Consider the following 27974-nt stretch of genomic DNA (forward strand, 5'->3'; position numbering starts at 1 on the left):
TCCTACCATCTACATGGGAGACCCAGATGAAGCTCTTGGCTTCTGACTTATGACTGGCCCAACCCTGGCTGTTGTGGCCACTTAGGAAGTGACCCAGTGAATGGAAGATCTCTTTCTCTCTCTGTGTCTCTCTTTCCTTCTTGGTAACTCTGCCTTTCAAATAATAAATCTATCTTTAAAAATAAGTAATAAATAAATATACGAATGAGTATCAAAATATTTTCTTCCTAAAGTTTTATAATTTGTATGAATATATTTTAAAATTTTCTTTTTTTCAAAGTTACCTAGAAATTTAATCATTTGTCTTCCTAACTTCTAGAATTCTTGTTTTAGCCAGTTAGTCTACAGTCTTATTTTATTAAGGAAATGTATAAGAAATGAGAAAATCTATATCTGATTTAGCATACCCTTTATACATACTTTATCATAATATAAAACAGACAATACTTTCTGAGAATAGTTATGTTATTTAACATGAATGTATCAGTCAAAACATATAATAATAATAATGGTTATAATATAGTTATATATGTATTTTTCAAAGGATCATTCTATGCATTTTATTTACATTAAGACATTGTGTCTTATAATAATTCTATGAAATAGACACTGCACTTACTGAGTTTTAAACCTGAAATGATTGATATTTACAAATCACTCAGCCAGTAGAGGTAAATCAAGAGTTGGAGTATGAGCTGCCTGACTGTGCAGTCTATGTACTTAAGCACTACAGCTGCCCCTTGAATACAACAGTTTTTTTTTTAAATAGTTACACATAACTACCTAATTTTCTGCTCTTCTGTAATAACATCTTATAAATAAAAAAGAAGTGAGCAATAAAATGTGTTTAATCTTCTTTGTAATAGCAAATATTGCAATTAAAATAAAACACATTAGCTTCATAAGAGAATCAAAATAAAATGTTGTCCCTTTCAGGGGAAATATTTCAAATTATTCACCATTTTAGGGAAATAATTAAATATTCAATAAGCTGAGTGCTATTAAGTGAAAGACTAAATATTCTTTGGAATCCAATTTTAGGTATGCCCAGCAATGATATGAACAATTAAAAAAGCACAATGTCTTGCCTAAGAAATCATTTTTTAAAACTATTTTTTTAATTTTATATTTTGAAAAGAGTTACAGAGAGAGGGGGAAGAGACATCTTCCATTTGTTGGTTCACTCCCCAGATGGCTGCAATGACTGAGAAAGAGCCAGCACAAACAGTAGCTTCATTACAGTCTCCCACATGGTGCAACGTCCAAACACTTGGGCCATCTTCCACTGCTTTTCATTAGCGGGAGCTGGACCAGAAGTGGAGTAGCCAGGACTCCAACTGGTTCCCAAATGGGAAGTTAATGTTGCAGGCAGTGGCTTTATCCACCATACTACCATGTCAGCCCCTCTAGCTTAAGAAAATTACTGTGCTTTTCATACTTCAGGAGGGATAAATGCTTTTAGTAACAATATTTTGAGCACAGATAACATCAAGTCATAATGATAGAGAATGAATTAAGACATAATCAGGCTCCTGGCATTTTTCCCCTGCAAAAAATTATATTCTGCTGGTTTAGGTCTATATCTATGGCCACTATGCACGAAAAAAAAATTGTATAGGCTTTGGCATTTTGAGTCAGATAATATTTTAATTCAATACAACTAATATTTATGAAATATATGAGTGTTTTGTATGTGTCCATCTATCTTCCAATTTAAATGATGGATAAACATAATGCAGAGGGGCCCACATTGTGGCATAGCAAATAAAGCTGCCACCTACAATGTCAGCATCCCATATGGCTTCCAGTTCATGTGCCAGCTCATATACTTCCAATCCAGATCCCTGCTAATGGTCTGGGAAAAAAAGCAGAAGATGCCCCATGTACTTGAGATGAAGCTCTGGGCTCCTGGCTTCAGCCTAGTTCAGCCATGGCCATTGTGGCCATCTGGCAAGTGAAAAAGCCGATGCAAAATCTCTGAATCTCTCCCTCTTTTTGTAATTCTTTCAAATAAGTAAATAAATCTTTTAAAAAATGATATACAAATAAGTTCATTTTCATTGGTATTAAATTAATTACCTCCACTTGATAAAGATAGAGAAAAGGATTTCTAAATTTTTTTTAGGTGTTGGGCGTAAGAATAGATCTTGGACACCTCAGTCCAGTTCCATCTTTTTCAAGAAAAGGAAGGAAATTAAGACCATTGTGTTGAGTTAATCCAGAAAATAATCCAAGGAGTAATTTACTGACTGCTTATTATGGATCAGTTATTGTTATTTTCAAATAAGACAAATTCCTAGGGTTTACTTATCTGATTTCTAATGGAGAATACATGAAATAATGGCAGAACTGAGGCAGTCTACAACTTTTTACTCTTTTTATTAAAAGATAAATTCCTTTTTAAATAGTTGGCAATTTGGAACTTTGTGAGTGTGTGTTTGTTTTTACATGAAAGTCACACACACTGACAGAGAGAGAGAGAGAGAGAGAGAGAGAGAGAGAGATGGAGAGAGAGAAGGAGAAACATAGAGAGAGAAAGAGACAGACAGTTTGAGAATCATAGACAGAGACAGAGAGCTCTTATCTGCTGATTCACTCCCCATATATCTTCAGTGGTCAGGGTTGGCTCAAGGTAAACATGGAAGCTGGGAATGCAATTCAGTTTTCTCAATGGATGGCGGGAATGCAATTACTTAAGGCATTAATGTTGTCTCTCACAGTTTGCAAAAATCCCATTAGGAGAATGAATGAGGAATTGAACCCAGATATCACAGCAATAGATGTGTGTGTGTTTTACCTCTATACTAAATGCCTGCCTCAAAATTAACAAATTTTAACATCAGTCTTCAAGAAAATAGTAAGTTGACTGAAAAAATTCTTTAATTACTGATGTACCAAGGCTTGACATTGAAGTAAAATAATGCGTTCTGGATAGGCTTCTGATTTGTTTGTTTAGCAAAAGTTTGGAATGGGATTGTTTATTAAAGTGTATTTATTTTTATTTATCAAGATATATATTACAGGGGCAGGTGTTTGGCCCAGGAGTTAAGTTGCTACTTAGGACACCTACTACCCCTATGGGAGGGCCAAGGTGTGAGTCCCTATTCAGATTCTGATCCAGCTTCCTGCTAGTTCCTACCTAGAGAAGTAGAAGACGAATTAACTGCTTGAGTCCATGGCACCCAAGTGGGAATTCTGGCTCCTGGCTTTGGCCTGGTCCAGTGCTATTTTTTTTTTTTTTTTTTTGAGTGTGGGGAGTGAACTCGTAGATGTAAAATCTCGCTCTTTCTGTCTTCCCCCCTCATTCTGACTTTCAAAAAAATTAAAACAAACAACAATTAAGATGTTCATTATAGTGTTCTCTTAACAATTTTATTTATTTATTTAAAAAGTAGTTACAGATAGATAGAGTAAGAGACAGAGAGAAAGGTCTTTCATCTGCTGGTTCACTCCCCACATGGCCACAATGGCAGGAGCTGGGCAAATCTTTAGCCAGGAGCCAAGAGCTTCCTCCAGGTCTCCCACGTGGTTTCAGGGGCCCAAGCATGGGCCATCTTTTAGTGCTTTCCCAGGCCATAGCAGAGAGTTGCACTGGAAGAGGAGCAGCCAGTACACAAGCCAGTGCCCATATGGGATGTCAGGACCTCAGACAGAGGCTTGTAACACCAGAGCACTGGCCTCAATTATAATTAATTATTTTTCAAGCAAAATCTATACTTCTTTCCCTTATTTACCAATGAAGGTAATGTAAATATGCTTCAATAAGGAGCAACTAGGAAATTTTTAAATACATATGGGAAGCTATGGCATGTGAAGTGGAGAATACTTTTCCAATATCAATCTAAGCAAGATAAATACTAATTACATTATCATGTCAACAAAATTAAACAGCAATATAGTTCGAGTTACAGAGGAGGGATATAACATATGCATTGACTTTGTGGTTGTTTTTGTGGAATTTATGACAAATAAAAAAGAAGGGGCCGGGGCTGTGGCATAGCGGGTAAAGCTACCACCTGCAGTGCCGGCATCCTATATGGGCACTGGTTCAAGTGCCAGTTGCTCCACTCCCGATCCAGCTCTCTGCTATGGCTAGGGAAAGCAGTGGCGGATAGCCCAGGATCTTGGGTCCCTGCATCCGCGTGGGAGACCAGGAAGAAGGTCCAGGCTCCTGGCTTTGGATCGGCAGAGCTCTGGCCATTGCGGCCAGTTGGGGAGTGAGTCAGTGGATGAAAGACCTCTCGACCTCTCTCTCTCCCTCTGCCTCTCCTTCTCTCTGTGTGTAACTCTGACTTTCAAATAAATAAATTTAACTTTAAAATTTAGAGACAGTTCTTTGGAAAAGGGAACACTCTATGAATATAATCCTCCAGAACCATAGCCCAAGTGTCAAATAGAGATATGCCTCAGCTGTTGAAGTTAGAGGTGATATGAAATCTCATGCTGTCATTTTTTTTTTTTTTTGACAGGCAGAGTGGACAGTGAGAGAGAGAGACAGAGAGAGAAAGGTCTTCCTTTGCCGTTGGTTCACCCTCCAATGGCCGCCGCTGCAGCCGGCGCACCGCGCTGATCCGATGGCAGGAGCCAGGATCCAGGTGCTTTTCCTGGTCTCCCATGGGGTGCAGGGCCCAAGCACCTGGGCCATCCTCCACTGCACTCCCTGGCCATAGCAGAGAGCTGGCCTGAAAGAGGGGCAACCGGGACAGAATCCGGCGCCCCGACCGGGACTAGAACCCGGTGTGCCGGCGCCGCAAGGTGGAGGATTAGCCTATTGAGCCACGGCGCCGGCTCATGCTGTCATTTTTAATTCAAATATGGGGATGGATAGGTCTATCCACATCTCTGACTATTTCCTACCAGGAAGTTTTCTTTTCACCAAAGGAAGACTAATATCTTTCTCTGATAGATACTGAAAAGGATAGCAGAATGCTACTTAAAGATTAGAATTCCCTGAGGTTATAGAGTCACTTAATAAGCATCATCCAAAACAGGAAGGAAACACTCAATAGTAATTATTCATAAATAATTTGCAAATATGCTGAATGAAACAAAACTCTACACAAAATAACTGATAAAAAGATGCTAAAATTGAATTTTATGTAAGCACTTGAACAGATGTAGAGTGTGATTAGCAAACAAAGCTAAAACAAAAATCCAATCATAGACCAGCATGGCATCAGAAAAGTTCTTTGTGATAAGAAAGTAATTAGTGATTGCTGAGTAAATTGGCCAAGAATCATTATTTTTAAAAAAGGTAATGATCTCTGAGCATTTAAGTTTTTCAAGCTGTTATAATTTCATGGAATGTGTGCCTTCAGGTCTATAATTCTATGATTTTAACTCCATAACTTTATTGAATGTCAACTATAGTTAAGTTCCCTTGGTGCTGGGGATAATATAGCAAAGTATCTGAAATTCTTGCATTCATGCATTCATATGACAGGAAAATTTATAAAAATAAATAAGTGAAACATAGTATTTTGATAGTGACAACATTTATAGACCAAAATAATGCAGAAAAGGTCAGAGTATAAGTGTCTTGTATATGATGCTAAAAATGTTAACCGTTTGTGAAAAAAAAATGTGTGCCAGGGTCATAGTTGATAGGAAATAATATATTATTAGGAAGAAAAGACCTCATTGTAAATATAAGGAAATGGTGGAAAGCAGAAATAACTCAATGTCTCTATATACCAAGAATTCTTCTTGAATATCTAACATGTTTTAAATTATTTTATAAATGACCTCTATAGAAAGAACATCAAAGTGCATTAGGGGAGATCTATAAAGAATGTGAGCAGAGCTGTTAAACTACTATAGGAGTTATCATAGAAAATGCTAACATAAACTCCACATACTTTCAACTTTATGCAGGCCCATAAAAGGTTTTTCAAGAAATATATGAGGAGTTTTGAGGACACCAAACTTCACAATTCCATTCCCTGTCCCAACTTTCTTTATGCTTACAAGGCTTCTAATTTTTAATTGACTGAATTACTTATGTCTTTGTAGTCTTCATGAAGAAAAGAAGTGAATATAAATTGTCAAAATTATCTTGAAATATTAAAGGTGTTTGGGAAAGAAGAATGGACCTCTGTGGTTAGAAAAAGGCTGAATAGGAGAAAAGTTTGATGAATAATGCAAGGTGCACATGCGGGAAGCAGAGCAAGCTTTATAGAAAGCTGTTCAAAAGTAGGCCAAACTCAAGCAATGGAAAGTATACATCCTGGTATTTTACAGATTACATAAGAACCGAGGATTTTTTTGTTGTTGTTGTTCACTCAGAATAGTATACAGTGCAAAGAGGCTGAGGGACCTTATTCAAAAGAGAAAGAAAATACTGAACAGTTATAAGTCAGAATGTAATCAATTCTGGTCTCCCTCTCTCATGGAAAGATTTACACGTTAGTGGAAGTAATGTGACTTTGAAAATATAAATCTCGAATTCTTACAAAAGATTAGTCTTTAGGGATATTAGGTTTGCTAAGAAGAGAAATCAAACTTTGATTTGAAGAAAATAATAAAAATTTTCAGTTTTCTCAGTGTATTTGTAGGGAATAACATAATAATTACCTCTGCATCAGGGCAGTAACAAGCAAATAGAAAGTACTCTACTTTTAGGCAAGAAGGCTTAAAGTGAAAATTAAAAATTCACAAAGTTAGGGAATTGCTGAAGGAGTAATGGTCAGGACAGGAATGTAGCTGTCAGTATTCTAGAAACCAGCGGGTCCACGAATCATGGAGGATTGCTTCTGACAATCTGAACTTCAAGGTAAACAATTTGCATGGAGCAGTCCCTGAAGCCTCTGGCAAACCACATTATCTGACATTTGATGAAACCCCTCACTTGGGTATATTGGTGAGGAACAGCAGCGTCTGTTTCTCTTTTGTCTTCAAAATTGATAAATTTGCTATTGAGCTCTCCTTGCAGCGAATATGAATTTCTACAGATGAACACATGCTTACCTGTTCTCAAAAAAGGAACATACATTCTTAACAACTACTGCTAGTGACCATCACAATCTTTCCTCATATTTTACAATTTAAAGTGAGATATTTGGGTTATTAGTACAACATGCCATTCCCATTGTCTTCCAGGACTATGTGTTTTGGGTATATATTAAAAAGAAAAGGTGTATTAGTCATACGTGCCAAATATATACTTAATGCATGTTTTACAAACTACTATCAAACATGTAAATATCTGGATTCCAACAGGTGCTTGGACCAGCTGTATGACATTCTCTTTCTCTGGTACCCAAACAAATAACAATGTAAATCTATCTTCAGGTGTTCCCAATTGGAGTATGTTGCTATTTACAAGACTAAATCTAGAACAGCAAAATTTCTCTTGATGTTGTAGGGAGAGGAAGAGATTTCTCTTCTTTCATAATTGACTTGATATGAGATCCCATTTCTATTTTAATTTTTTAAATCTGTTTAAATTTTCCTTCACGGAAGAACACTCCTAGCAATAGAAAGTTTAAAAAAAATTCCCAAGAATGTCATGTATTTTACCATCTGCTTTTCTTAGAAAATAATAAGTTAATAAGATAATTGCCTTGGCACAGTATTCTCAGTTGTACATATGCTATATTAGAATGCAAAATTTATTTTGTTATGAATTGAAGAAAGGGTGTATGGAAATTTTATTTTTCTCCTTTTTTGAGCTTATATTATTGTAAAGCTTATATTTCATACACCCATATAAATTTATTAATAATATTTTATTTCAACTTTAAAGGTTTAGTAATATTTTACTGTGATAACATAATGGGTAATAATGTAATACTAGTCTACGGAAAGTTTTAATTAGAATGCCTCAATTTTTTGAGTTGTATTCATCAAAATTTAAGAAATGATGCTTTACTTGAAGAAATTATTATCAAAGAACAAGGACCTGTTTCTTCAAGTGCAAATGATCCCTAAGGAAATACACACACACACACATGCACACACACACACACTCCTATCTAAGGAACACTTTTACTTCTGTATGCTTACATATGATACATGAAAAGTTGTTTGTATTGTCATTATTTTAAGTGAACAAATGATCAATACTGAGTAATTAATTCATCTTGATTAATTCATCTACCTAGGGGTCGACGCTGTGGTGTAGTAGGTAAAGCTGCCTGCAGTGCCTGCATCCCATGTGGGCGCCAGTTTGAGTCCCAGCTGCTCCACTTCTGATCCAGCTCTCTGCTACGGCCTGGGAAAGCAGTGTAAGATAGCCCAAGTCCTTGTGCCCCTGTACCCACGTGGGAGACCTGGAAGACAGTTCAGGCTCCTGGCCTTGGATCAGTGCAGCTCTGGCCTTTGCAGCCAATTGGAGAGTGAACCAGCAGATGGAAGAGCTCTTTCTCTCTCTGTGTGTAACTCCGACTTTCAAATAAATAAATTAATCTTTTAAAAAAAGAAATATATCTACCTAAGTAACATATTTTCTTTATCTGCCTATCTCAAATTAATTAAGTTTGAGGGACGAAGTTTGCCTTTGGACTTCAAAAATTTGATGAATCTAAGAAAAGCTGTTGATTTAAACTTTGTCAGAACTTTCATTGTGTGCATAGGAGAGATGATCTTCAAGCTACTCACAGGCCAGTCTAAAAACCAAAGGTTGCTAATTAAAGGATTAAGAATATTATCTTTTGCATCTAAGAAATTACATGATTTTCAAAGTGGAATTCCAAAATTTTATAATATTCTAAGCATAAAATTAATTTTAATTCATCATATTTCTACGCTTGATCTTAGCCAAAAGGCCGAGAAGCGCTATTTCATTCATCATATTTCTAACACTAAGTTATGTCATGAAGAATTCCTAATGACTGGTGAAATATAGTTAACATTACATATTTGGTCTAATCTTCACATGAGTCTTGTTTGGGCAACTTAATGTATTAGTGTATATTTTAAGTGAGCAATTGTCCAACTAGGAAAACTGACCTTTTGGTAAGAACTAAATGGTGAAATACAAGCTTTGATATTAGGTCATTAGCATTCAAATCCTTGCTCTTCAACTTCTTAGCAATAAGGTACTGCCAAATTATTCAAGTTATGTAAGCCTTGTTTTTTTGTATGCTAGATATGGAACAACAATAATTCCTTCCTTATAGGACTACTATAAGTTTTAAAAGAGATGATGTGTGTGATGCTTTTAACAAGATAATTCACACATATAAAATGCTTGATAAATACTAGTTTTTGATGGGATGATATTTCTTGTATTACCAAACTTAACAAACTGATTTGCATTTATAACATTTAGAAATTAAAGTCAAATTTAATTCTTGTTTCTTATTTATGTCCAGGATTATATAAATGACTTTTGTAATTATTGTAGGAGGAATTTCAAAACATCTGTAATTTATAACTCTGAAGATAGCATCTTTTATAAACATAATGTGGGTTATATATCAGAGTATTACTGTTCTCAATTTTATAAGATTGCATTATTGTGACTACACAAACTTTGGTATAATCAAGGTTACTTAGTGTTAAAGGGCCTAAATATAACTTGGGAAATTAATGAAAATTACTGTTAGTTCTAATTTTCAGGAAGTAAGACAAAATCAATAGAATAGTGAGATAAAGGAAGCTTTCCCTGTTTTACTAAAGGATACAGATGTCACATGTCTTTGAAGATCCATATTGGAATAATCTGTCTTAACCACAGAAAGGTAACTGATATTTTCATCACAACTAGTTATTCCACATCTCATCAGATTTTTCTCATCAGAACTCTCAAGTTTTAGACTGTTAAAGAGACTCAATGGTGAATTCCTAAGACTTCTGTTGCACTGAATTAATAAAATAATCTTTCAAATTCCATTTTGTTCCTATAATACTACATGATTACATCTTTGCTAGCAATATTTAAAGAATAACTACTGAATAGCAATTGTGACAGAACATAATATTGTGATAGAATATCCACTCTGTATATGATAAGTGTATAGAGCAACATATGCTATTCTATTTGCAAAATATAAATTGATTTTATTTTCACACCATTATTGCAAAATGTGCTATTTGCTCAGCTTCTTAATGATGTTTCCTCTGTTCACTGTAATTTTCTTTGTCAGAATGTAGTCTTGACTGAAAGAATTTCTGCTTGTGTGCAAGATTGTGTCTTGTAGCAATAATTACCATTTTCTGGACAAATAACTATTATTTATTTAGTGCTGTTTTTTTCAGGGAGCCTTCTAAGTACTTTAAAAATTCTCTTCTTAACACCATGCAATTTTGTTATTATTCGCATATTACAGGAAAGGAAACTGAGTCAAAGTAGGTAATTTTACAAGGTCATATTGCTAGTAAGTAGTAGAATCCAAATGAAGGCACTCTTAGAGCAATTCTAAACTCTTAAATCACTGCATTCACTGATTTTCCATAATTTTCCTTACACTCCCTGCAAAGACACTACATATAATCATCTTTGTTAAAAAGTTTCAGAATATGACATTGGCACAAACAACAATCAATCTAGCACACATGCTGGAGGTTAACATTTTAGTAGTAAAACCTTTTTATTTAGCAAAGGTAGATGAATTACTAATTCTGCCTTTTAGTTCAACAAGAACAATCTGTAGTAAAGCTGAGAGAGTGGATAGGTATGGGGTTTATCACTTTCCTCTGTAAGGATGGACCAACATAACTTCAGGTAGGCACCTGATTTCAGTTAAGGAAGACATTAAATATTTCAGTGAAAAATGAGATTCATCAGTTTCTATTTCTTCTCTTTGTATATATATATGTGTGTGTGTGTGTGTGTGTGTTTGTGTTAAATTATCAACAACTAAAAGGTTTATTACATAACTTCTGTTAAAAACCATTACCTATAAATGTATATCATGTAATAACATGAAGGATTTTAACTATTTACTACTGAAAATTAAAGCCCAATAAATTAGCATGGGCATTGTGGCATAGCAGGTAAAGTTTCTACCTTTGATGGTGTCATCTCATATGGGGGCAACCAGCTCATACAACATCCAGTTCACTGCTAATGGCTTAGGAAAGCAGTGGAAGATACTCCAAGTGCTTGGGCCCCTGCCACCCAATGGGAAACCCTGATGAAGCTCCTGGTTCCCAGCTTCATTGTGGCCCAGCGCTGGCTATTGCAACCAGATGCGGAGTGATCCAGCAGATGGTAGATCTCTCTCCTCTCTCTATATATAACTCTGACTTTCAAATAAATTAATAAAAAAATTAACAGTGCATTGTCATGGCGGTGGGTGAAATAAGCTATTATACAAGTAAAAATATTGTTATGGTCACACTTTTCCTTACACTTTGATGAGTTTAAGAGAAATTTATAGTCAAAGGTGTTAATTTTCATAGATTAAGTTCAAAAAAATTCTTCCATCTCCAACTGAAGCAGGAAGAGTCAAGCTAGTGTTGATCTTTTAAAGGATGGCTCAGCAGATCCCCAAGTGTGTCCTGATTCTATTGTGTGCTAGTTTGAGTTAAAGGTCTTGTGAGGCATTGTCAATAATATCTGTTCCTGGAAAAATCTCATATACAGCATGATATGTCCCTTTGTGAAGGTATGATTATTGAAATAAACTTCCCCCAATGTTGTGTCCTTTGCAAATGGTCTCAGCTTGTGCATGAATGTATACATTTGAAAAAAGTGGGGGGATGATTAAACATAACCCATATTCTTTTGCTAAAAAACAGATGCAACCTATATTTCAATTTGCTATGGGGTACCTTCAAATTACCTCATTGATTTTTCTGATTTATTTACTAATAAGATACCAAGTTGAATGGCTTCTTGTCATGGTTTCATTTATTTCTCATTAAGCATGCTACTGAACAGAGATAACTTGATTACTCATAAACAAAAAAGTAACAATAAAATTCCTAAATAATTTGATTCTAATTAGGTGTGGAATATATTGCAAAGTCATTGATTTAAATATTAAAAGTATTTTGTAAAACATATATAGAAATACTTATGTTTATGATGCACCTGACATTATTTAGCTAATTTCGTTTATAGCCCTCTTTTTTTTATTCTCTGATTTGGGAATTCCATGCTATTTTGACTTCAAAGTAAACTACTGAAATATATACCAGAGACAAAATTTCCCAGAAATGTTTTCCATTAGGGCTGTTACCTCTGCTTTATGCTCTTGGCCAAGTATAAATCAAGATATTGGCATTTGTGGAAATTCTCACTGTTGCAATTTGTATCAAAGCAATTTAAAAAATTGCTAATTGTACTTAAAAGGTTATTAATATGCATGTTTGAAACTACAAAATATAAACATTTTTGTATTATATACTTTCATTGGTAAAAAATTTGTGTGTGTATCCATATTTATTTAATTAGCATTTTTATACAGATACTAGTATAATTATCATGTTCCATATATGAGTGGTTGTACACATGTATATATGTCTATCTGTACATCAATATGGAAGTCATAATCACTGAAATTAGCTTTACTTTTTTTTACCAGTGACCCCTTATTTGATTTCAGCCAAATAACTTAAAGTGATATTTTAATTCACAGGTGAACTATGTGAAGAACGGTGCATTTATACTTTTTCAATTTTAACATGCTCAAGTATGTTCAAAAGGTTATTAGCATAAAGCTCTGGTTTACCTTATATTAGTAGTAGAGGTCATTTAAAACAGCTGCTTTGCACAAGTCACCACCAGATGGCATTCTTGTGTCTTTGATCATGCCCATTCATTTTTGAACTAAGAACTATTAATTATGTGAAATCCTTGTTAACAAAAATTTATCTGCATCACCTTTTTTTTTTTATCTTTTATTTAATGAATATAAATTTCCAAAGTACGACTCATGGGTTACAATGGCTTCCCCCCCCATACCGTCCCTCCCACCCACAACCCTCCCCTTTCCCACTCCCTCTCCCCTTCCATTCACATCAGGATTCATTTTCGATTATCTTAATATACAGAAGATCAGCTTAGTATACCTTAAGTAAGTATTTCAATATCTGCATCACCTTTTAAACTATAAATTGTTAAGGAGGCAACAGATATATCATCTTGCATTAAGAAGCTTGAGTTCTAGTTCTGTTTACCTACCTTGATTAAATTCTTTAACTTCTAAACATATTATATAAAAATAAAGGATATTAGACTTAGTGGTCCAGTTCAAACATAATCATATTATCAAAAAGTTATTTTGCCCATGGCAATATGCTAGGTGTGCCTGAGACTATCACAATGAATTGTCAAAGCCTCTTTCTAGTTCAGTTATGAAGTAGATATTCAATAATCTGTGTTTTAAATTTGAAATGAAGAAAGCACATCCTTGAGATACAGAGACAAGTTAGAAGGCTGCAGTAATTTAAGTATAAATAAGAAAAAGACCACATACTGTATGATTTCTCTCATAAAATGTGTAACATAAAAATGTTGATCATAGAAGATTAGAAGAGCAGTCACTATAGGCTACAGTAGTAGGAAGAGGGGCATTGAGAGATGTTGCTCAATGGACACAAATTTTTTAGTTAAAGAAAACAATTTCAAGAGATGTATTTTACAATGTGGTGTCAAGAGCTCACAGCAATATAAAATATTCTTGAAAATACTAAGAAACTAGTTGTATTTTTCTTTGCTACTTTTTTTTTTTTTTTTAATTTGAGAGACAGAGAAACAGAGAGAGAGGCAGAGATCTTCCATATGCTGGTTTTGTTCTCAGATGCCTAAAATGGCCTGGGCTGGGCCAAGCTGAAGACAAGGACTGGGGACTCAATCCAAGTCTTCCATGTGAGTGGCAGGGACTCAACTACTTGAGCCATCACTGACGCCGCCAAGGTTGCCCTTTAACAGAAAGCTAGAATCTGCATTGGAGTCAGATTTGAAACCCAGGTACTCTGAAAAGGGTTGTGGGTGTCCCAACTGCCCTCTTCACCACTAAGCCAAATATCCATCCTCAAGAGTAAATTTTAACTGCTCTCACAAAAAAAAAAAAAAAAAAAATGGTTTTGGGCCTAGTAATTAAAAGCTGGTTGACCTACCTGCATCCTCTACAGGGTGCTAAGTATTGAATCCTAGCTCCACTCTTGATTTCAGGTTCCTGTGCATGAGCACTCTGGGAGGCAGCAGGTGATATCTGAAGCAGCTGAGTGTCTGCCACCCATGAGAGAGTACTGCCTCATTACTCCAGCCCTAGGCCCAGTCTTAATTACTGTGGGCATTTGGAGAGTTGATCACTTTGGGGGCTCTGTGTCTTTCTCTGTTGCTCTGCTTCTTATATAAATAATAAAAAATACATGTGTGGAGTTGGAAGTAGCCTCAGAGGACATTAGTTGTGAGGCAGATGTACATATATACAGAAATGATAGGACTCATTAGAAATGAATAACAAAGGAAAATTATATCCACCCTAGATGGTAACAGGTGATGGCTGAAATAATTGGGTCCCTTACTAACCATATGGGAGACCTAGATGGAGTTCCTGGCCTTTGGCTTTGCCCTGAGCCAGTCTCAGATATATCGGGCGGCAGGAGAGGAGTGAATCAGTTAGTGGATGTATGATCTATCTGTCGCTTTCTGTCTCTCTGTTTTTCAAATTAAAAAAAAAAAAAGATGCAAATTTATAATGAAAAACTGATAGAAAGTATTAGGACATAGATTAAAGAGAAAAACTTCTATAAAATATGGTTAGAAATGTAACAATAAACATTTCTTTCTTTTTATCACCATAATATATTTCATTAATAGCACAGTGGTTATTTTGACATTTAAAAGCATCATCACGTTATCCAAATAATAATGTGTGATCTGTTAAAATTCTTCAGATCCAGATGCTAAAATTATGCATCTGGGACAAAATGTTAGAATTTTTATTTCCATTTTTAATTCTAAGAGATTATATTGATATGTATATTTTATTTTTGAGGGAAAACATAAATATTTGCTATTATAAATTTATTTACTTAGCATAGCTTCTAGATGAACAGAAATATGACTTTTTATACAGAGAATAATTCTTTGTCTCATGTAGAAACTGTTACTTTCAGAATGTTGCAGTAATATATATTAGGCTCTAGACAGAATTATGAAGCATAGATGCTTCTCTGACTCTCCCAGCAACACATTTTTTAAGCTTTTCTTCTTGCCAAGAGCCCCATACCTAGAAAATTCCAATTAAACTCTTTTTCTTCTAATTTATATGTAGCTGAAAGTACTGAAACTTTCCCTGAAGGTTTAAACTCTTTCTATCTTGGAAATGAATCTACTAGTGGTCCAACATATCTTACTTTTTCTATATATTTTTAAAAAGAACCACTTCCAACAGGAGTAACACAAATGACATTTCAGCAAGTTCTATATTGTTGAAATGAACTAAGAAATGGAAATTTTAATGGGAAAAATGTCTTTTAGAAATAAATGCAAGGCTTCTATTGCTGTATTTGCTTATGTGGAGAGATTTAAAGTTTTGTTGAATATATAGAGAAAAAATAATATTTTCACTTATAAGCAAAAATTTTAAAATTTCCTATACCAAGTTTTATTTCAATTAGCATACAATTCTCTGGAGTTTTAATATGAATATCAAAACTAGTCCAAGGAGAGGAAAAAATGAAAGTATTCTGAGCAGTAAGTTTCTGGATCAAGAAAATGTAGTTTTTTTTCTAAAAACTGGAGAGCTTGAATTCTTATTAAAAGTAACTGAGTTAAATTTTAGTATAATTTTAAAAATAAAGAAGTGTGTCTTATATATGTCTTTAAAATTCCAATTACCATACTTAGGCTGAGTGGTAAATTTAAGGGTTAAGTGTACATAGAAATTTCATTTTGCTATTTCCCTACAAAGCAATGACTAAGTAGTTACAATTCAATGATTCATGAAACAATTCCCACTTATCATCATTAATTAATAAACATAATTTGTGTTTTACATATGTATTTCTTCTCTGATTAGGTAAAACATGATAATAAGGTTAACATTGGGCCCTCCTATTGCTTTTGACTCTATGCTGCACTATAGTATTTTACATGCTTGATAAATGTGAATTATTATTGTATAGGGAATTAAAATGAGTAGATATTTTGCTATACGCTGTTGCATAATGGTGATATTTCCAGAAAGGATAAAGTGTTAAAGTGTTTAACAATGGTAACTAAGAAATATCAAAATGTTAATTATTTATAAATTGTGAAAAAAATTAAGGCTTATATAAATTAATTTTCTTTTTAACAATAATCAGTGCAAACTTTTGAAAATAATTTTAAAACATTCTATATATTAAAACAAGTAATGTAACACATTTTCTTTAGCATTAATAAATATGAAATTTAAAGTATTTTTACAAATGAGATTAGCATACAATTTCATGCAGAAAAGTCATGGTAGACTCTGGGAAGTGCAGTGAATGTAGTTGGGTTGAGAGGTTATTAGAGAAAGATCATAAATCAAATGTGGGGAAAGACATTCCAGGATGAGCATATCTTATGGAAGGGAGACAGAAAGCAGTGTGGCTTTTTCAGGAAACAAAGCAAAATATTGCTGATTCACATAATGAATGATAACTAATGGGAAAAATGAGGGAAGGAAATGGAGAGGGCTATAAGATATGAACACAGAAAAATGAGGAGAAGAGGTAGTAGTGGTCATTAAGAGCTTGATAAAGATATTAGATTTTACTCCATAAATAAGAGAAGTCACTAAAGGTAAGAAGTAATGGAAGTAGCCTTGGAAACTCATGACTGGAGCATAGGGAGATTACTGATGCCATAAACAGGAGTGTCAATTTGTAAAGTCAACAACAGGAGTCACTGTGCACTTACTCCTCATGTAGGATCTCTGTCCTTAATGTGCTGTACACTGAGGCTTAATGCTATAACGAGTACTCAAACAGTATATTTCACTTTGTGTTTCTATGGGGGTGCAAACGATTGAAATCTTTACTTAATGTACACTAAACTGATCTTCTGTAAAAAAAAAAAAAAAAAAGAAATTATCAATTCCCAACTTGACTCTCACTGGGATTAAACATGACAATAGGTCTGATCTGATTTCATCATCATTTAAAAAAAATCATCTATTATTTTTCACTTTATGTTTCTGTGTGGGAGCAAACTGTTGAAATCCTTACTTAAGGTATACTAAGCTGATCTTCTGTATATTAAGATAGTCGAAAATGAATCTTGATGTGAATGGAAGGGGAGAGGGAGTGGGAAAGGGGAGGGTTGTGGGTGGGAGGGACGGTATGGGGGGGGGAGGAAGCCATTGTAACCCATGAGTCGTACTTTGGAAATTTATATTCATTAAGTAAAAGATAAAAAAAAAAAAGAAGTAATGGAAGGAGTAAGATAGATTTACATCACAGATTTCATCTGAGCAATGAATAAAGGAATTTTGAGAAAAACTGAGATATAAAATGAAGAGATGCTTTAATTGTCAGATGAGAAATGATGGGTTCCCAGGGCATTGGCTGAAAAATATTAAAAAGAGAGTACATTTGGATTTGAGAAATTTGTAGGATTGTGGCAAGAGTAATTAGTGAGAGTCAATATGGGGACTAAAGAGTGAGGGATTTAGGATAATGCTAAGGCAAATATGTAGGAGGTTGAATATATGAGACTGAATTTTTTGATCAACAACCTAAGTCCAGACATTGTTTCCTCGAAATTAAAACAATGAGCAAATGTAACCTAGTGTTCAGGAGGCAGTTAGATGTGGCTTTCCATAATGGCATCAGGCTGCAGTTTGCTGGTCTAATTTCAACCACATTTGTCTTATCTGTCTCTTGACTTTTCGTGCTTCATTCGTCACTCAATAGCCTTTTTTAAAGGGTTTACCATGGCTAAGTATTTCTTTGCTGACTTTTTTTTCTTCCCATTTTCCTGTTTCCAATATTTGATTGACCTCAATTTCTCATTGGGTAATCTTAGTTCATGCCAATTCATTTCTTTATATATGGACCTAACTCTGCTGTCCTTTTTTCCTACACAGATAGAACTCCGTGACATTTTTTCAATATGCAATTACATTCACTGAACATCAAGAAGTATTGCAAGCTTCATTGGATTCCAATGACTTATTATTTTTGAATGGTAACTAGTGAAGAGTGGAGTATTCTCATTCACCTATAAGAGAGTGATTTCTGCTGCTAACTCTTCCCTATTTTGTTTTCTTTATATCTCTGACTTAGCTCTTTCCTTCCTGTTCTTTTGTCTTTGACCTTTCCCTTGCAGAATTTAAGATGGGAAACATTTTTTAGGATCAATGATGGTATTAGGGAAAAAAAAAAAAAAAAAAAACTGTCATCGCTGTCACTCTCTACCAGATTGAAGAGGAGGCAGTGGCACAGATTTACTCTGTGCTAAAAAAAAAAAAAAAAAAAAAAAAAAAAAAAAGTTAAAAAAAAAAATTAACCTACCTGACTTGAATCTAATCCATCTTACTCCATACTGAGAACATCAACAGCAATAAAACTCTTCAAAAGAAGAGATACCCTGGCAATATGTTTTTGGTTAGAAGTTGCAAAGTTGGATGGAACAGTTAGAGTACAAGAGAGGCATCTCTCTAAATCCAGAATAGGAAATCATTTACTCTTTTATGCCTTTTTATACACTCCTTTATTTTTACACCTTCTAGGTATGTCAGTCTTCTAACTTATATGCTGTATTTGGCAATGAAAAAAAAATATATATATATATATTTAAAAAAACAACATCAAGTTGCTGTCATAAATAAGTATGTCTCAGCAATTCATACCTGAGAAAATTTACTAAGGGGGATATATAGTCACTTTTTTTTTTTTTTTGACAGGCAGAGTGGACAGTGAGAGACAGAGAGAAAGTTCTTCCTTTTTCCGTTGGTTTGCCCCACAATGGCCACGCTGATCTGAAGCCAGGAGCCACGTGCTTCCTCCTGGTCTCCTGTGCAGGTGCAGGGCCCAAGGACCTGGGTCATCCTCCAATGCACTCCCAGGCCACAACAGAGAGCTGGACTGGAAGAGGAGTAACTGGAACAGAATCTGGCGCCCTGACAGGGACTAGAACCCGCGGTGCTGGCGCTGCAGATGGAGGATTAGCCTATTGAGCTGCAGCACCGGCCTGTCACTTTTTTTTTTTTTTCTTTTTTAAATCATGTTTACTGGTGATGGCACTTTCGTGCAGTGAATAATAAGTGGTAAAAACGAAACCCTGAGAAAGCATTCTTGCTGTTATTCTTAGCCTTGGGGGTAGAAAGGTTGATTTCCTTTGATAGTTGGCCACTTGGCTATCCAGGGGTTAATTTAAGGTAAAAGGACAAGCAGCACCAGAGAGAGAAAACTTATGTTCTAACTTTGGAGATCAGTCTTTCTAATGGCACAGAAAACTGCAGTAGTTAAGAACTCTGGAATTAGAATTGAGGGGTTTAAAATCCCAGCTCAACCACTTACTAGATTTGCGACTTTGGGCAAGAGGTTTCTTAAACAACTGCAAAACGTAAATAATGCCCTAGCCTTCAAGCCTACTTTAAAGAATAAGGGAGATCAAGAATAACAGATAATGAAGGCATAACTTGTAGCAATGTACAACAAATGGTACGGTTATATTTAATAATTTGTTTTGTATAGTAAACTTTGAAATTCCTGAAGAAGAATAAAGCAGTTAAAACATGCTGGAAGTGGGCCGGTGTTTGGCCTAACGGTGAAGGCACTTACATTCTATTTCAAACTGCTGAGTTTGTTACCCTGCAGTAATCACTCAAGTGATAGGGTTCTTACCATGCATCTGGATTGAGTTCCTGGCTAAGAGCTTTGGTTCCAGTGGAGCACTTGCCCTGGTAGGAATTTGGAGAATGGACCAAAGGATGGCAGCTCTTTCTTCAACTATTTCTATTTTTTTGTCTTTTTGACTTCAAAATATTTTCTTCTTAAAATATGCCCTCCTCATTCCAGTCTCTTGAAAATGTGCACTTGGCGGGAGACCCTGATTGAATGGCCATGGCTTTGATAGGTTCCAGCATGGGCTATTGCAGGCATTTGAGGAGTGAACCAGTGTTTGGGAGCTTGCTCTCTCTGTCCTTCCACCCGTCAATTTTTTTTTTTAATGTGAGCCAGTTGGTAGAAGACCTCTCTCTTTCTCTCTTTTTTCTCTCTCTCCTTAAATAAATATGTGCAAAAGATGGGAGAAAAGCAGAGATAATAGATAATGAAGCTGTTCATGAATACACAATGGATGAGGAATGTGGAAAAGCAAATTAAGCTTGTGAGAATTTAAAGCCAAGGACAGCAATGTCTTAGAAATGCTACTGTAATAATTTGGCATTGGACCACTGCAAGGAGAAAGTGGTTAACCTGGGCAGCAGAAATATGTGAAGGCAGTATGTAACAACATAAGCTGGAAAATTAATTAAATGAAATAGAACACAGATGAGATGATACATCAAACTAGTCACTACAGAAAATGATCAACAATTCCTTAGAAAGGAACAGCCTAGTGGTTAAGATACAGACACTGAAACCATATGGCTGGGTCCAAATTCTGGCTTGGCTACTTTCTAATTATTTAGCCATGTACACGTTACTTAACATTTCTGTTCTTCAGTGTTCTCATCTAGAAAAACTGGTTAGCAATTACACCTACACCAATTGTAATGCTTGTAGTTTAAATGAATTAATTCAATTAGAGCTTCAGAGTCACAATTCATATGTATTAATTGCATTATATGTCTACATTATTGTTATTTTAACTAAGTCCTTGAAGATGTTTAAATTATTTGCATATGATTTTCTGTGAGCAAGGCATTTATATTCATCAATAATTAATTGTTACCAGGCCTAGTGTTAGAATCCCCCTTGCAAACCTAAGCATGCTAATTTATGCACCAACTATAGGTGAATAAAATATGGTTTTCTAGAGAAGAGGAGATATATATTCTTATTTATATATATTTTAATGTCTAGTGATTATAACATGCAACTATGAGTGAGAATCTGAGAATCTGGTGTTTTGCAAGGAATTGGTATATAGCTTATTTATGTCCCTCTTTCTTCAACCAATATTTAAAGGATTTTCAAAGCTACATAATATAAGGTGCTATATATATTTATATACTATATATATACATATATATATATAAATTAAACACACACAGACACTCATATAATAGCAGGAAAGCTTGACAACCAGAAAGCATTAATATAGGTTTCAGTTAGGATCTTGTCAGGCCAAACCTGGGGACAGGCAAAGTGTAATAAAGCTAACAACAACAATAACAAAATAGTACAGTCTGCAGGGCTAGCAACAGCAGAAAGCTAATACCAGGTTCTATACCTATCTATTTTTTTTCTATTGCCTCAATAATTTTCTCCTTTTACTACTTTGGTGAGAACAAAAGTAAAGCTTACCAAATTTGCTAGTCATTAATCTTCTATGAAGTAATGACTTTTTTTCCAGAATACAAATCAACCATGTTCTTAAGCAGACATTTTAATTGACTTGACAATATATTTTTTTTCTGTGCTGAAGCTTTGTCAAAGTAAGAAGTAGTGCATTGCTTTACATTCTGGCATAAATTCATTTTCTCTCAGTGTACTGCTCACATACTGTTCATGGACCACTACTGTGTATAGCAATGGCCTGAGTTATCCACCATAGCATAAAAATTTGCGGCATACATACCAAAAACAAAACCAAAAACCTTATTTGCCCCTCATTCCTTAAAGCTATAATCTTACAGCACTCTCTGTATCTATTGCATGTAATTAACTTGTTTTTCACCAACAATTCATAAAGCCATTTGAATTGGGATTTTTCAAGGTTTCTACTTTGCAAATCAGAAATCACTTTTTAATCTTCATCTTTACTGATTTATCAGTAACATTTGACACAATAACCACTAATCCAAGCTATTGATTCTTATACCCAACTGCCTTTTCCATACAACTACTTGGCAGATACCTCAAAAAATTCCAATAGAATTTCTTTTTCCCCTGAAACTAGTCTTCCCACAGTGTTGCTTCTCATTGCTATCATTTTGTTCCAACCTGTGATGATCTTTCAAATCTGCTGTGCTTGCCTCCTTCTCAACCCATCAACAGTGATCTTTAGAAAATATAACACATAGGATCACTCTTCTACTGAAAACCCTCCAGTGACTTCCAAATTCTAAGTCTATTCCAAGGACTTTATAAGACTACATAATCTATACAGAACCCCTTTACCTTTGTTACAATCTCTGTGAGTCCATCTACCACTGTTGCTTTTAGACCCTGGGAAGGCCATAAAGTATGCTTCCCTGATCAATGGAAATTCTCTGATATCAACCACAGTTCAACTAAGGTTAAAAGTAACCACATTTCAAAAATTTCATCAACAATTGAAAATTAGATATTAATCTTACATTTTTTGAATTTTATGAGAATATTACGAAAGATATGGATATCATAGTTGTGAGTCCTTATCCATGTCTTCAGTCTTTATCAAACATAATTAGCTAATAATATTTCTTTTTTATTTTTGTAAAGATTCATTTATTTATTTGAAAGTCAGAATTACACTGAAAGAGGAGAGGCAGAGAGAGAGAGAGAGAGAGAGCTCTCCCATTCGATGGCTCACTCCCCAATTGGCCACAATGGCTGAAGCTATGCCAATCCGAAGCCAGGAGCCAGGAGCTTCCCCCAGGTCTCCCAAGCAAGTGTAGGGGCCCAAGGACCTGGACCATCCTCCACTGCTTTCCCAGGCCACAGCAGAGAGCTGGATCAGAAGTTGAGCAGCCAGGTTTTGAACCAGCACCCACATAGGATGCCAGCTTTTCAGGCCAGGGCATTAATCAGCTGCACCACAGCACTGGTCCCGGCTAATAATATTCCAAATGAATTGAAATATACTTTTAGATGAAATTTCATTTAATCAGTTAATTTGGTTGTTTTTTTAATGAATCCTCATCTGTCTTTTCCAGAGTAAAGAAATGATTTTAATTTTGTCAGAATCAGAATTAAATTGCATTCTATTCTTTCAAAACTCATGGAAAAATAATTTGACTTGATAAAAAATGTTAAATGCTTCTATATATAAATATATGTAAATAAAATACTTGTGTTTATATAGTTTTAATCTGCATACAACTGACATCTCTCAAATTTTCACATAAAATGATCTGACTAAAATAAAGTAATATATGACACTGACAATTTAGAAATCATTGCACAGTATTATAAAGATATACTCATGCACAACTGAATACTACAATGAATCAAAATTAAACTAGATTTCTATGAAAAACAAGTTCTACATTAAATATAAATACTGAAGTGAAGGAGAAAGTTTTATTGAAAAAAGCAATGGGCAACTGGTACTGTGGTAAAGCTAGTAGAGCCACCACCTGAAACACTGGGATCCCATATAGGCATCAGTTCAAGCCCCAGCACATCTACTTCTAATCCAACTCCCTGGTAATGTGCCTGAGAAAGCAGCAGAAAATGGCCCAAGTCCTTGATCCTCTACACCTCCATGAAAGACTTAGAGGAAGCTCCTGGCTTCAGACCAAAGGCCATCCCAGCTCCAGCCAGTGCAGCCATTTGGGAAGTGAACCAGCACATGGAAGATTCTCTCTTTCTCTCTGTTTCTGTCTCCCTCTCTCTCCTCCTCTCTTTCTAAACTCAGCCTTTCAAATAAATAAATGTCTTTAAAAATAGCTTAGCATAGGGTCAAAATTATAGTTTTCAAATTATTACAAATATTATTGCACTGTTGAAATACAAATCAATCTGTCCATTCTCAATATATTTCAAGCATATCAAAAAAGGAAAAAGAAATTACTATTTATATCCCTCTAGTAAACTTTGCTATGGTTAGAATATTTATTCCCTCTGAAACTCATATTGGAATTTAATTGCTTTGTAAAGATATTGAGATATGATGTTTTAAAAAGTGTTTAGACAATGAGACAATTAGACAATTAAACTCAACTCCTGGTAAAAAGACCAATGGGAGTAAGCTCTTTTTCTTAACTCTTCTGCATTCTGCCATGTAGGGATAGAACTTTCCTCCTTTGCAGAGGATGCAACATTCAAAGTGCATCTTGGAACTGGAGAAGGGATTTTACCAAACATGCCAGTTCCCTCATGTTGGAATTCCCAGATTCTAGAACTGTGAGAAATACATTTGTTTTTTTATAAACTACCCAGTCTTGGGTATTCTGCTATAGCAGCACAAAACAGACTTAGACAACCACGTATCAGGTTCATTGAGCATTGCCTCATTCATTTACTGACAAATGCACAGGTCTTCCTCTCTTGAAAATCTCCTGCTGACTGCTGCCATGGGAGGTTTATGACTTAAATAAATATTGCTTTGTGGAAGGAAGGAAGGAAGGAAGGAGCAGTTTAGGTTTACAGAAAAATTGAGAAGTATTCCCACATATTCTCTGTCTCTACACATAACCTCCTCCAGTATCAACATCATGCACTATAATGATACATTTATTATAATCAATCAACATACACTGCATAGCATTATCACTTTAAATCCATAGTTCACACTAGAATGCCTTAAGGCATTCGGATCTGGCTGAAGAGCCCATGAGAGTATTTTAGCCATGGAAAGCCAAGACACTCTGGCAAAACAAACAAACAAACAAAAAAACCTAAATGAAAGATCTCTGTGAGTGAGATCCCAGTAGGAAGAACGGGCTATCAAAGAAGGAGAAGGAGGTACCTTTCTCTGAAGGGAGTAGAGAACTTCCACCTTGACTATGACCTTGTCTAAATAAGATCGAAGTCAGCGAACTCAAGAGGCTTCCATAGCTTTGGAAACTCAAGACTAGAGCCTAGAGTGTACTTGTGGAGCTCTGTGTTTCATCTAGTTTGACAAGCGTAAAATGTATCCACTACTGTCATATGCCACAGAATAATTTTATCACCTTAAAAACCCTCTTGGCTATGCGTATTCATCCCTCTTATTTCTAACCCTGATTATTTTACTGTGTTGATAGTTTTGCCTTTTTCGGAAAGTCATACACCTGAATTAACAGCTTATAGCATTTTCAGGTTGGTTTCTTTTACTTGGTACAATACATTTAAGTTTCCTCCATGTATTTTCATGGCTTAACAGCCCACTTCTTCTTAGGGCTAAATGTACTACAGATTAGTATCCATTTACCTATTGAAGGATATTTTGATTGCTTCCAAGTTTTGTCAGTTTTAAATAATGAAGCTACAAACATCCAGGTACAAATTTGTGTATGGACATGTTTTCAGTTCATGTGGATAAATGCCAAGGAACGTGATGGCTGGATTGTATGTTAAGAGGACGCTCGATTTTGTAAGAAACTATCAAACTCTCTTTCAAGGTGTCTGCACCATTTGCATTCCCAGTAACAATGAATCAAGGTTTGTAGTGCTCCACATCATCACTTGCATTTGGTGTTAGTGTTCTGGATTTTGGCCATTTTAATACATGAGTAGTAGTATATTATTGTTTTAATCTGCAAATCACTAATGTCATATGATGTCTGCTGTTTTTTGGATGTGATTTGCCCCTCCAGAATTCACATGTTGGAAGTTAGTTCTCAGTGTGGTGGTATTGAGTTGTTGCAACCCTTCAGAGATGAGATGGAGTAGAGTTGGTTAGGCGACTGGGAGCACAGCCCTTGGAAGGGATTAAGGTAGTTCTTATGAAGAAAGAGTGAACCTGGCCTCTGTTCTCTCCCTCTCTGGCTTCATGTCTGATCATGTGTTCTCTCTTTCTCCGCTCCCCATCCTACCTCCTGAACTGATCCTGAAGTAATCCCATTTGCCATAGTGTGAATCATCCAAGAAATTTCTCACAAGAGCCAGAAACATGCATTTGAACTTAGCCTCCAAAACTGTGGGCTAAATTTCTTTAACTTTCTTTAAAAAGGACAATAAATTATCTAGCCTCAGTTATTTCATTATCGTATTAAAAACATACTCATACTCACACTTTTTTTTCATATTCTTACTTGCTCTGTGTATCTTTTCTGGTGAGGTACTTATTTAGCTTATTTAAACCAAGTTGTTCATTTTCTTATTCCTGAGTTGTGAGTACTTTTGCATATTTTTTATATCAAACCTTTATCCAATGAGTCTTTCAAAATATTTTCTCTTAATCTGTAGCTTGGCCCTTCAGTCTCTTGATATCATGTTTTTGGAAAGCATACGTTTTCAATTTTAATAAAGTACAACCAACCAATTATTTCTTTCAGATTATGCATACAATGTCATATATAAAAAGTCAATGCCATATCTAAGGTCATGCAGACTTTATTCTATGTTGTCCAAGAATTTTATAGTTTTGTGTTTTACACTTAGATTTATGTTCCATTTGGTGTTCAGTTTTGTGGGTGACATAAAGTCTGTGTCCAGATTCTTTTTTTTTATTTTTTGCTTATGAGTCTGCAGTGCTTTATGATTGTTTGCTGGAAATATGATTCAGGGCTGATGTGAGACAGTGGATAAAAGTCGTAGCTTCCAATGCCAGTGTCCAACACTGGAGTGCAGGTTGGTGTTCCAGATATTCTACTTCTGACTCAGCTTCATGTTAATATGCCTGGGAAGGCAGTGAAAGATGACCAAAGTATTTGGATCCTTTGGAAGAACACGATGAAGTTCTTGGTTCCTGGCTTCAGCCTGGTCCAGAGTTGTCTGTTGTGACTATTTGGGGAGTGAACCAGTACATGGAAAACTCTCCCCTTCTCTCTATGTGCCATGCTGCCATTCAAATTTATTAAAAAAAATTACAAAAAAAGTGACCTTTGTTTCCATTATATCACTTTTGATCCTTAGCCAAATGTGAGTGACTACATCCATGTCTGTCTACTTCTGGGCTTTATTGTTCCATTTTTCTATTTGTCTATGATTTGACAGTTACAAACTGTCTGGATTATTGTAGTCTTATAATCAGGCTTCATGTTCAAGAGTGTCAGTTAGATAGTGCCAAGTCCTTTTACTTTGCTCTTTTTCTTTAATATTGAGTTGGCTCCTCTGGATCTTTGGTCTTTCCATATACACTTTAGAATCATTTTGTTGATGTCAAGAAAATACTGTGCTTTGTCTTTGACTGTGATTTTGTTGGATATATAGATCAAGATGGGAAGAATAGATATCTCAAAAACATTGAGTCTTTTTATCCATGAGCATGGATAATTGCTCCATTTAAGTTCTTCTTTACCATCTTTCATAAGAATTTTATCTTCTTTCTCACATAGATCCTATACGTATTTAGTAGATTTATTGCTCAGTATTACTTATACACAGACGCACACACACACACGCATACACATGAAGGTACTTCAAAAAGTCTGTGGACAATGGAGAGTATTTCAGTGCAAAAAGTTTTGAAATCCATGAAGCCCTTTGTCATAAGACATTCTCTTGAATTTTTAAAAATATTCCTTATATACAAGCATGTGTGTATGTGTATGCATATAAAATACATATGTAACTTTTTGGTTACATTTATTTTGGTAATATGAGGGGTAACATGTTTTTAATCTTGAACTCTATTTGCTTATTGAGTGGGTTCTATTTTGGTAACACTAAAATAGTTTCTGAATTTGGTTTGAAAACCAAATTAATGTTATTTTTACTTTGTAGAATGTAACAGAATAAATTTTGGATAATTTATTCATTGTGAATAAATAAAAAATTTAACACAGAATTTTGGATAGCTATGATTTCTGTGATGATGATGATGATGATGATAATGATAATACAGCACTTATTAATATTTAAAAAAAATTTTCTCATAAATTCTCACAATGTTACAAAAATGTACGGACATTATTCTAATTGGTACCATCTGACTACTAAATGTGGGAAATGCCCTGGTGCTCACTATTTGGCACATTTTGCCAACATATTACCTTTTTTAATTTCAATAGAAAACTTCTAACTTCTCTTTTTTGATGCTTCAATCCCTTTTATGTTAAAACTCTAAATAGGAAATGAAACTACTATAGATGCTAAATGCTTCAATTCTCCAAAATTTGATGATATTTACAATGATAAAGAGTATA

At 34.9% G+C, this 27974-nt stretch overlaps 1 protein-coding gene and 1 pseudogene across 9 annotated transcripts in view; both read right to left on the reverse strand.

Moving 5' to 3' along the window:
• CSMD3 (CUB and Sushi multiple domains 3) overlaps positions 1-27974 on the reverse strand; it is a 1302111-nt gene that overhangs the window by 541151 nt on the left and 732986 nt on the right. The gene's annotated exons all lie outside the window — the stretch shown is intronic.
• Positions 8661-8777, reverse strand: LOC127490903 (U2 spliceosomal RNA; annotated as a pseudogene).

Source organism: Oryctolagus cuniculus, chromosome 6 (assembly GCF_964237555.1).
Source record: "Oryctolagus cuniculus chromosome 6, mOryCun1.1, whole genome shotgun sequence".
Lineage (NCBI taxonomy): Eukaryota > Metazoa > Chordata > Mammalia > Lagomorpha > Leporidae > Oryctolagus > Oryctolagus cuniculus.